Below are 11,960 nucleotides of genomic sequence, written 5' to 3'. Positions count from 1 at the left end.
GCTAGCTGTCTGGATTTACCCTGCAGAGATCTCAGGAGCAGTTAACCATAGTCCTCATGAAAACACAAGTTTAAAATGCAAACACAAAGAAAGCGGAAGGTGATTAGATTAGACATTTAACTGAACATATACTAAACCTTTAAAGTCTCAGTATAAGTAGAGAGTGGTATAAAATTAAAATGCAGTACCATCTAAAATGTGTACTTAAGTACAGTACACCAATTATCCTTGAAAAGACTAAATCCTTCAGGTATAATTATTTCAAAGTGACTCTTTAAATAACTTCAACCAAATTTGAACACAGGTCATGTTATGCACCCAGTTGAATTTGGAGTTGAAGAAACCTGACGTAGGCCTACTAGTGTCTACAGGACTGAGTATGTTCAGGTCTCTAAGCAAGAATAACAACATAGAGGCTGGTTGTTTCTAGCAATCTCTCACAATTTCTCTGATTATTTTTGTTACTGCTGTTGGTGTATTACGTTAACATTCATCCTCTCCTCCTCCCCCCCTCCCCTCCTCAGCCTGCCACCTTCAACGACCCGCATCAGCAATGAACCCACCAGCCCGTCCTCCCCCTCTCCCCCTCATCGTTCACCACCCCCCTCTCCCCCTCCCTGGACCCTCACCTCCTACCATCCACACACCCCAGTCATCCTCCACCCACTTCTCCTAACAGATATCAGGTGAGAAGTCAACTGAAGAAGCTCAAGGCAAGGAAGGCCCCGGGCCCGGACGGCATCAGCCCAATCTCCTCGGGACTGTCAGACTCTACAACACCTGCACTACCTGATAGTTGTTGTAGTTTCTGTTCCTGTTTTTCTCCCATCTACATCACACACTTTCTGTTTATCTTTAATATTGGTATTTATATTATTTTATCAAGTACTTACTTTTCAATATTTATGGTCTCAGGTTAATATAATTTAAATTATGCTACCGACTCTTGCTTCTTGTCTCTAATTACACATTCAACTTAACTTAATTTTTAACGTCACTTACACCGCAATATTGTTTCTCTTATCAGGGCAACCGCACTTTAAAATTCCTTTTGTTTGACGGCATTTTACTTACCAGTCTACCATATTTTCATTGTCTATTTTTGCCTGTATTTCTTGCCTTGTATTTCTTGCCTTGTATTTCTTTCGTGCTTACTTGTTTGTGTGTTATTGTTTTGTTTTTTTGTTTTTTTGCTGTTGCTGCTATGGCTGCTACTTGTAACGACAGAATTTCCCCGTCATGGGATAAATAAAGTATAATCTAATCTATCTAATCTAATCTAATTAAGATTTGAGAGCCCCATGCATCATCACCGTACCTTCATCTGTGTTCCCATACAGCGAAAGAAAGGTCAGAGGAACACAGAGTCAGCAGATTCACACAGGCTATATATCTGCAGGATTAGACTAAAGAAGGGTCCACAATATTAATATGAGGGGATTTAAAAGGGAAATACCTCCCATATTATTCAAAATTCTTTTCCATCTTTTGTCACCCCCTGTCGCATGAGTTCCACCAGCCTGACTTTACTTTTGCTCTTGATCAAGGACATCACACTGCAGTTTCAAAGAGTTTAGGTCATTTTGAACACACAGCCTTTGACTGGTGCACATTTTTTGTTGTTGTAACTTTGGGTTAGTTGTAGTGGAATTGTTGAAGTTAAGCAGTGAGCTTCTACCTCAAAATCTTGATTAAGGGTAATAATTGATTTAATTTAAAATCTAAACGATTTTATCTATTTTTCAACTAGAGCTGACAAGAAAAAGAGTCTAACATGGATGTAATGTGGATTGAAGGGTTTTAAAAGACACTCTGCTGATTCTGCAAGAGTGTATGTACATTGTGCACCTTTGTGTGTAAATCAACCTCCTAGTAAAAGCTCTTTGCCATCAGGTGTAAGGACTCACAAGACTTCACGTCTTGTTAACTCCTGTATTCAGATGAATGAAAAAACGCAAAAATCTGGTTTGAAATGTCTGAATTTTTATATAAACTATGAAACTTTGAAGTTAGTGTTTTGTAGGGATCAGATTTTTAAAAAGAATTTCTAGAAACCTTGGCAAACCTAGGCAATCAATGATGCATGACTTTACCTGACAGATATCTCAGAATCAGCTTTATTTGCCAAGTACGAGGACACATACAAGGATTTTTTCTTTGGAAGATTGTTGCTTACAATGCGCTTACACATACAAAACAACCAAACAAAATATACACACTAATATACAGTATACAGTGGGGCTAAAAGGTTTGGGCACCCCATGTTAAAACTTGTACTAATGTGCATAAAGATGCCAAGAAAAATTTCCAAAAGGCATCAAATGACAGATTAGACATTTGTATTATGTCGCAAAAAAGTTAGATTTTATTTCCATCATTTACACTTTCAAAGTAACAGAAAACAAAAAAATGGCGTCTGCAAAAGTTTGGGCACCCTGCAGAGTTAATACCTTGTACTGCCCCCTTTGGCAAGTATCACAGCTTGGAAATGCTTCTTGTAGCCAGCCAAGAGTCTTTCAATTCTTGTTTGAGGTATCTTTGGCCAATCTTTTTTCCAAAAGTCTTCCAGTTCTTTGAGATTTCTGGGCTGTCTGTCACGCACGGCTCTTTTAAGGTCTAGCCTTCAATTATGTTGAGGTCAGGAGATTGTGAAGGCCATGACAAAACCTTCAGTTTACGCCTCTTGATGTAATCCACCGTGGATTTTGAGGTGTGTTTAGGATCATTATCCATTTGTGGAAGCCATCCTCTCTTTAACTTCAGCTTTTTCACAGATGGCATCAAGTTAGCGTCCAAATTTTGCTGACATTTTATTTAATCCATTTTTCCTTCTACTTGTGAAATGTTCCCAGTGCCACTAGCTGCAATACAACCTCAAAGCATGATTGATACCCCCCATGCTTAACAGTTGGACAGAGGTTCTTTTCGTTAAATTCTGTGCCCTCTTTCTCCAAATACCTTTGGTCATTCCGGCCGAAAAGTTCTATTTTAACCGGTCCACAGAACTTGTTCCCACAATGCATCAGGCTTGTCTTTAAGTTCATTTGCAAACTTCAAACGCTGATTTTCTGTGGTGAGGACTCAGAACAGGTTTTTTTCTGATGACTCGTCCATGAGACCATGTCTTTACAATATCTCTTTATAGTGGAATGGTGTACCACAACTCCAGTGTCTGCCAGGTCTTTCTGGATGGATCGTGCAGTCAACGTGGGTTTTGACTGCTTTTCTCACAATCCTGCAATGCTTCTGTCTGATATTTTTCTTGGTCTTCCAGATCTTGCTTTAACTTCCACTGTTCCTGATGACTGCCATTTCTTAATTACATTCCACAGAGATATTTGCATCTGAAAACGCTTTGCTACTTCTTATAGCCTTCTCCTGCTTTGTGAGCGTCAACTATTTTCAGTTTCAGTTTTCTAGAGAACTGCTTAGAAGAAGCCATGGTGCTGATTGTTGGGGCAACGTCAGATGAGTCTGGGCATTTAAAACCTTAAGATTGACATCACCTGGTCTTTCCAGACAATGATTGAGAACAATCCATGACACTGTCAGGTCTCAGCTTTCCAAAGGGGGCGGTGCATGCTATAAACTCTGCAGGCTGCACAAACTTTTGCAGACGCCATTTTTTTGTTTTCTATTATTTTGAAAGTGTAAATGATGGAAATAAAATCTAACTTTTTGTGGCATATCATACGAATGTCTAATCTGTCATTTGATGCCTTTTGGAGATTTTTCCATCTTTTCTTGGCTTCTTTATGCACATTAATACAAATTTTTACCTCGGGTGCCCAAACTTTTGAACCTCACTGGATAACAGACGCAAGGGCAGAATCTACACATCTCAAATCTCAAGCACAGCTGTCTTTGTGTAAACAAATTCAACCCAAGCGCTCTTTGGTGATTAGTTATTACGTTACCATTGATCATCCCTCAATCATCGTGTAAAGCCCGTCCTGCACATTTTGATTGGTCCAATAGCTCTGGCTCGAGCATAGACGCTCCAAAACATCAAGTCCAGTCCTCAAGTGTGTGGGCGGGCTAAATTTGGCTGGCATTCAGGCTAGTGCCTCAACCACATCCGTGTTAAAACCCTGACTGAGGACTCTAACTGCTGCAGCTGCTCTACAAACATGCTGCTTTTTGCTAGCAGGTAACAGTGTTACATAATGTGTAACCATTGGAACCCCTCTTCGAATTGGTCACCCTGTCTCACCAAGGACCATGCTGTCTCATCTTTGTCAGAGCTTTTTGTTCTGGCCCCATAGTGCGGATAAAGAGAGAAAGACAAAGTCACAGCTCATCCGCAGGCTGATATCCACCTTATCCAACCACAACTAAACACACCTTGGTCACACTTGCTACTTTTAAAAAGAAAAGGCACGGTAATCTGCTCAATTTATTTAATGTATTTTTTCCACATTGCATAATATTGACATACTACTGTATGTAGATGGGTTCTATTTTTTGCAGAGGAGGATCTTTTTTCTTTCAGTCATTGAGGTTCTTATTGTTCCCTGAGCAACAGAAACTGTTCTCACAAAGACAAATGAGAGAAAACTGTAAGACGGGAGAAGAGGCGAGGTGGGGGGGGCCTTATCATTGTGAAGCAGGTCGCCCAGAGACAAAACCCCATGATAATTTCATACCAAATTTACATGGAAATTACTATTAATTACTCAGATAATTTGAAACATAGGACCTACATACAGTATTACGTATGTAAATGTAATTTGGTTTCTGTTCCCTGTGGGGGGAATGGTTAATCTGGTTGTTGTGTCTTGAAAAAACAAACCAAGAAGTGTTTGAGTTTTTAAAGCCAGATTCAAACACACCCACCCACCACACCACCCACCCACAAAAGTTTCCCCCTTTTGTTTTTCCTCCTCTTGTCGTAGTGTAACTTGGTGATAGATGTTTTTAATGTTGTTTGAGGGCCGCGGCTCTCTGAGGCGAGAGGTGCAAGCGGTCGCCTGACAACACCGGTGCAGGTTGACATGGCAACCTTGGCGTGATTATGTCGCCGCCTTCCACTGTCGTCTTGGCAATGCTCTGTGTGTTATCTTACTATCCTTCGCCTGGAGCACTCATTCATCATCCGACTGCTCAAGGGTGCACATCCATCGCTAACAGCGAGTCTGATTATTAATCACTTTTTAAACCCTGTCACATATGTGTGTGTTCATGTACAATGTTTTGTTTACTTGATAATCCAGTTTGGTAATTGGTTTCCATACTTCATTCCATCTAGCAGTGAACAGAGTAGAACTGCTCTTCCTCCCTCTCTGCGTGTCTCCTTTTTCACATTTAATTAAAGCAAATTAATAGAATGCTCTGATATTAAATCTGAAGGCAAAGAAGTGGAGAAGCCATTTGCCTGGCTTGAAAAAGCCCCTTCTAATAAAATGTGTATGAATAGTAAGCCTGTGTGCCTCTGAATTATGTTGGTGTGCCTCTTTCTGTGTGTGCTTTCCAAACTTTCCAGGTTTGGCCGTGAAGCTGTGCAATCTGGAGCTACGATGCTTACTCTCTTCTTCTCTCTGGGGCTCCTCTTCTTCTCTCCTGGGGCCCTTCACATTTAACCCTTGTTGAAAAGACAAAGTGAAGAAGAGCAAAGCCAAACAATTATTTAAATCTACATAGGTTGAACAACAAGCATCAGTGTTCATTTGTGCAGCATTTTCAGATTAATCACAGCCTTTTTATTAAAAAGCCTGTAGCCTACATTTCGGTGGAACAATACCTAGATTTAATTCAGATACTAAATAAGATCCTCTGATTTATTCTAACTAAAATTAATCACATTTAACAGCTTGGTAACACCAGTATTTCACCACAGTACAAAATAAACCCAAATTTCTTTTCAGTGGAAGTCAGTGGATTGTCTTGCAGAGTCAAGTAAATCTCTCTCACAGAGATTGTCAACTCTGTTTCACCAACGCAAACTGTCCCTTGACCATTCAGAGAATCAGAAAGTCCAAAATGAAAAAGAAAGAAATCATATTAACTGTTTCCACACCCACACATGGCACATCTGGAAGTAGGCACCATGGCGGATGCATACGGTGGCCGACAGGGGCAAACGCCCTGCAACTTAAGGAAACCCAAGCAAATTAAGAAAACTTCATTAAATTTCATGACACATGCGCAGCAAATACACACAGCACAACTAAATACTAAAACGCCTGCAAATACAGAAACATACAAGAAAAGTACACAAATCCCGAAAAAGAAGTGATGCAAAAAAAAACTGCTGCATCCAGTCTTCACAACGGAAGTTCTCCAGGCCTCTAGAAGGAGCGCTAAGTGGAACAGCTTGATCTTCGACCCCACGGGGAGTGGACGCTCTGCCTTTTTATTGCAGCCTGGAGACCTCACGTCTGGCCTCTGGTCCGTAAACTGTATATAAATTAATGTTATTAATTATCATATATATGCTCCCACTCATGCCCTCCCGGCTGGTGCCATCCCCAAGTTTTGACTTTTCAAAATAAAAGCTCACGTCTGGCCCACCATGTCTTCGTAAGTTGGTGTTTGAGGTTTTTGAACTTAACAGTACGGCAATCATGCTAATGAATATAATAACTTTCAGCAGATGTCTTGCTTACATCACAATGGAGTTAGCAGTGTTGTGTTTAATGTGGGGCCGGATTTATTCAGTTTGACAAATCCTACAGTCTCCACAAAGCCATAGCTTATGAGTGGCTTACAGTAGGGACTAGCAATCCTGTCTGTTTTTTTTCAATTTCAAGAGCGAATTGCTCCACAATATGAATACAGATTAATCACTTATTTTTTAACCGTTGTTGACAATCACAATTTACACTGAGGAGCCTACACTTCAGTGAGCGCCTTTCGGACCTCAAAATTCACCCCTCTCATGTAATTTAGCTTAACAAACGTCCCTGTTAAACGCTGATGCGGTTTAAATGTTTTATTACCACAAGTTTACAGACCACATCTCTGCTGATTGAGTATTACATTTGACCTGACCTGAGACACATCAACCAAATGTGAGAAAACACCTCAAACATGGACTTAATATTTGCAGTAGCACACTTTCACACCGTTCTGAACATTCAAACATGTCCTGGCTTGCTCTTTCTCTCCCTCTCTCTTCCCATGGGGTCGAAGATCAAGCTGTTCCACTTAGGGCTCCCTCTGGGAGGCCTGGAGAACTTCCGTTGTGTAATCTGGATGCAGGTTTTTTTTTTTGTTGCATCTGCTTTTCTCTTGGCCTTGCTTCTTTTTTGGAGTTTGTATGCTTTTATTTTTGCATTGTTTCTATATTTGCAGCGCGTTTATGTATTTGGTTGTTTGTTGTGTATTTACATATGTTGTCAAATTATGAATTGTTTTTCTAATTTGCTTGTGTATGTACATTTTTATGTGTTTTCTAAGTTGCAGGGCGTTTGCTCCTGTAGATGCACCATCTCCTTGCTACCTTCACCATGGCGGTCATCATCCAAGTACACAGTGTGTGGTGGGAGGAGCTAACCTGGCCTGCTGCTCCCCGTCCGGCCTTCAAAGATGAATATGGCCACACTCAATACAACCAGGAACATGCGGAACAACTTTCTTCACACACCAGACGTCCCCAAGATATTTAATCCAGGTAATGAGTGGAACTCTGAAGAAGGTGCTTATAATAAGCTAAAGAAGTATTGGATGATTATACACACAACTGGAAGATGTCAAACAGGGTACAGGAGCAAAGAAGTGGGGATGAAGGGCTCAGAGACTTTCTAAAGTTTCTCCAGTCGTTAAGAGTGGAGTGAGTCTGAAAATGTTGTGGCAGGAACATTGTGGGTGTGGGTATGTGTACGGAACACATCAGTGTATGAGGGAGTCACTGTTTACCTGCTTTTCGCCATTTTCCTTTGTCCACATACTGTCAGGACTCAGCCCGTTTCATAACATGTTCTTGCTATCACTTTGTTGCAGCCATGTGTACAATCACACAGTTGGCAGTAGGTGTACTGCCTGTGTTCACAAGTTCATCCATCTAGCAAAAAAAGGCTATTATGTGGTCCCGGTGACAACACTACTCTGCATATATATTATCTATAGGCCTGTTCATTGTTTGGCAAGATTTTTAAAGATGGTAAGCATCTAAACTATAACCTCACTCTCAATGTGTTTTCTTTGAATGAGAAATTTATGTAAAGGATATGTTAGTGACCCCCGAACATACAAACATAGTGTTGAGTCACTAGCCAATACATATTGTGTTCATACATTTTTTTTTCTGTCAGCTTTCCTGCCTATTTATTGTATTTTGCTTTTCATTGTACTGAAGCTTTTTGTTGCTGTATTTGTTTTCCCTTTTATATTTTCCATTCCTGGATACATATTTTATTTCTGCACCATTTCTGTGTATCCAGGTTCACCGTGTCACAAAACGGTTTAGACAAGTAAAAGAGTGAAAAGGGCAGAGAGAGGGACGGAGCCACATTCAAGCAGGACCAAGCAAAGTCAAGGATTTTTGGGGAGATGTTTTTATGGAGGGAGAGGATGAGCACAGCATTTGTGCTGACCGTTGTTGAGATCAGCTGCAAAATTGAGAGGATAAAAGGTGAAGTAGCTCTGTGTGTGTGTGTGTGTTGTGTGTGTGTGTGTGTGTGTGTGGTGTGTGTGTGTGTGTTTGAAAGAGTGTGTATTTGCTGGCTGTTATAAATACTCTGTTTACTCAAACATGCCTTTGACATGTCCTTTGGGAGCTCTGACAAAACACAAAATCAGTGAATGAATAAGTCTTGTTTCCAGCAAAAACATTAGCTCACAGCTGTGATTACCACAAGCAGCACATAGCCACTACAAAAAAGGGGAGGATAGACAGTAAGACAGAACCGAGCTTTGCTGACCAAAGAATACTTCTGTTTCAGAATTGAAGCCAATTCTACAGAGGACATTTTTTGTTAATTTACATTCTTTACATCGTCATTTTAAATGCTTTGTCTTAGACGAGCATTCAGGGTGGACCTTCCAACACAGCACAAGTCTGAAGTGTTGTGTTTCTTTTGGAGTAAATAGTGTGCAAACAAATCAAGAAATAATGCTTAATAACTGCAACCTCATTCCAGGAATCATCCAAAAGGGCGGTTTACACTTCTGCATTGATCTTAGCCATGGGTACAGCAGGGGTTAGAAACCACCTTGGAAACCAAAATAAATACATAAATAAATAAATAAATAATAGATAGTAGATAGATAGATAGAGTTACTAGCCATACATATGTATTCTGTCACCTTTCTGCCTATTTATTGTATTTAGCTTATCCTTCAGTACTGAAGCTTTTTGTTGCGTATTTTTTTTCCTTTTTATATTTTTCATTCCTGGAAGCATCTTTTATTTCCGCACCATTTCTTTGTACCCAGGCTACACGTGTCCCCAACTGTTACACAAGTACAAAGATGAAAGGGCAAGAGAGAGGGAGCAATCCACATTCAAGTAGGACCCAAGAAGTCAAGGATTTTGGTGAGGATTTTTTTTTATGGAGTAAGAGGATGAGCAGCAGCATTTGTGTTGTCCTCTGTGTTCAGCCGCAAATTCGAGGTTAAGTTCAAGTGTAGATCTGTGTGTGTGTGTGTGTGTGTGTGTGTGTGTGGTGTGGTGTGTGTGTGTGTGTGTGTGTGTTGTGTGTGTGATTTGCTGTGATAAATACTCTGATTACTCAAACATGCCTTTGGCATGTCCTTTGGGAGCTTGGAAAGACACAAAACGAGTGATGAATAAGTCTTGTTTACAGCAAAAACATTAGCTCACAGCGGTGATTACACACAAGCAGCACATAGCCACTACAAAACAAAGAGAAGGATAAGACAGTAAGACAGAAAGAGCTTGCTGACCATAGACATGCTTCTGTTTTGGAAATTGAACCAAATTCTCACAATATGACGTAGCTTTTTTATACATCAGTGTACCCAATTAATAAGGTGTCCCCATGGATTAAAATTAGGCCCTCTTACTTACATAAAACATTTTCCAACTAAGAATCGCAACATCCATCACTATGCTGATGATACCATCTTGAGACCATCCTACAACCAGTTTCTGGTTAATGTGGTTTTGACAACCCCCAGATCTTTATATTCAAAATGTTGTTGTAAACTTCAGATAGGACAACTGTATGCATGTCACAAGAGTTTAAACTAATATTTCACTCCAATCCTGCCCTCAAGGGAGATTTAAAGCATAATTCAATTCATTCACCTTGCATACGATATAGAGATGAGAATATTGACACAAATACAGTATTACACAATTCAATTTTATTTATAGAATCAATTCATAACAACAGTTATCTCGAGACACTTTACAGATAACCTGGGTCTAGACCACACTATAATTTAAAAGACCCAACAGTACTAGTAGTTCCCTCCAGAGCAAGCAACAGTGAGACAGTGGCGAGGAAAAACTCCCTTTTAGAAAGAAACCTCGGACAGACCCGGCTCTTGGTAGACGGTGCTGACGGGCCGGTTGGGGTTGAAATGAATAGTGGTAATAGTAGTCACAGTAAAAGATAATGGAACAGTGACTAAAATAGTAGTTTGTAGCAGTTCATGCATAGCAGGCACTGCACCGCGAGCGTAGATGTAACAGGGTGTCGTAGGCGTGTATCACGGACCACAGCAACAGCTGCAGCGCATGATTTTAAAATATCCCGTATCCAAGGAAACATGTTGGGGGGAAAAAAGAACATAAGGACTCCGGGGAATAACTTCCCAGAGCTAGTTATTAACATTCTGGAACATGGATGTACACAATGAAAATGTAAAGTAGAGAGGAGCTCAGTGTGTCAAAGGAAGTCCCCGGCAGTCTAAAACTATTACAGCATAATGAATACTTGTAATTTAGATAACCCCTCGTTAAACAATTGAGTTCTTTAAAAAGCAGTGCTTCTCCTAAAGACAAAAAATATTACACGATGCACTATACTGTTTGCACTAGATTATGGAGGTGTATTCCCATGCGGCTGCCAGTACTTGTAAACTAAGAATGACCTTTGATTTATACTCAAGACAGCTATCACACTCTGGATTTAATTAAGTTTCTCTGAGGTCTTTTTTGCTAAATAGATTTCCCTTAATAATTAAATCTTAAATTATTTTAATCCTGAATAATCAAAGCTATGGGGCATAGTTTCTGTCAACCCATGAGGAATTCTATGTAATGACAACACTGTTGTTGCATCCACAAATCGCAGCCTTCGTGACCTTGCCCCTTGTACACACAGTGGCTAGTAGCCAAGGAGGACACGGAAGAATAAAAAAACATGGACTCTTAAGAAAAGGTAATTATCTTCACTCAAGATTCTGCGAGCGAAAGTCACCAGACTACCACCATTTTGTAAACTTCAGCCATACTTAGAAATACAGAACGAGTTTTGTGAAGCTGGTTTATTTAGCTTTGTATAAACTCATTTGGAAATGGCTCGAACGCAATGGAAGTTCATTAAATAAAATAGGTGGGCACTACAGCTTTAAAGCTTGGGTAATGATTGTGTCCATTTTTATCTTTGTCCTCTCTCCTTGTCTTAACATCTTTCTAAATCATAATATCCTTTCTTTCCCTTTCAGTCCCACATACCGTTTGTGTATTTGTTTTTAAAGTAATTTACCATATTCAATTTTATCACTTTTTTTGTGTGCAGATTTTAGACGTCCATAATCTAGCTTCCCTATCAAGAGCTAATGCGCTCAGAGTTGAGTAATCGATTATCTGCCCTGAAAATAAACACATTTTCATTGCAGTTATGTCTTAATGAGCATGGCTTGTGATATTCCTCATCAGTAGCTATTGGAGGAGTGTGTGATCAGTGTTTCTTGGTGTTTTGGTTATCTCGGGCCATTTCAACAGAGCCTCTCCATATTGACTAGGCAGGAGTGCTGTGCTGAGAGGTCATTTATCAGTGGAAGGTCTGTGTCTCTTAGAAGTCAAATTTTTGCTCAGCATCTTAAAA

At 40.0% G+C, this 11,960-nt stretch overlaps 1 protein-coding gene across 1 annotated transcript in view; it reads left to right on the top strand.

Moving 5' to 3' along the window:
• otos (otospiralin) overlaps window positions 1-171 on the top strand; it is a 23,941-nt gene extending 23,770 nt beyond the window's left edge. Inside the window, exon 6 of the transcript XR_004327534.1 lies at window positions 161-171. The gene's annotated coding sequence lies outside the window, so the exon portion shown is untranslated. The remainder of the gene's footprint in view (window positions 1-160) is intronic.
• Window positions 172-11,960: the final 11,789 nt, after the last annotated feature.

This window comes from Etheostoma spectabile, chromosome 22 (assembly GCF_008692095.1).
Source record: "Etheostoma spectabile isolate EspeVRDwgs_2016 chromosome 22, UIUC_Espe_1.0, whole genome shotgun sequence".
Lineage (NCBI taxonomy): Eukaryota > Metazoa > Chordata > Actinopteri > Perciformes > Percidae > Etheostoma > Etheostoma spectabile.
Note: the sequence above shows the minus strand (reverse complement) of the source record. Positions and strands in the feature narration are given on the sequence as shown.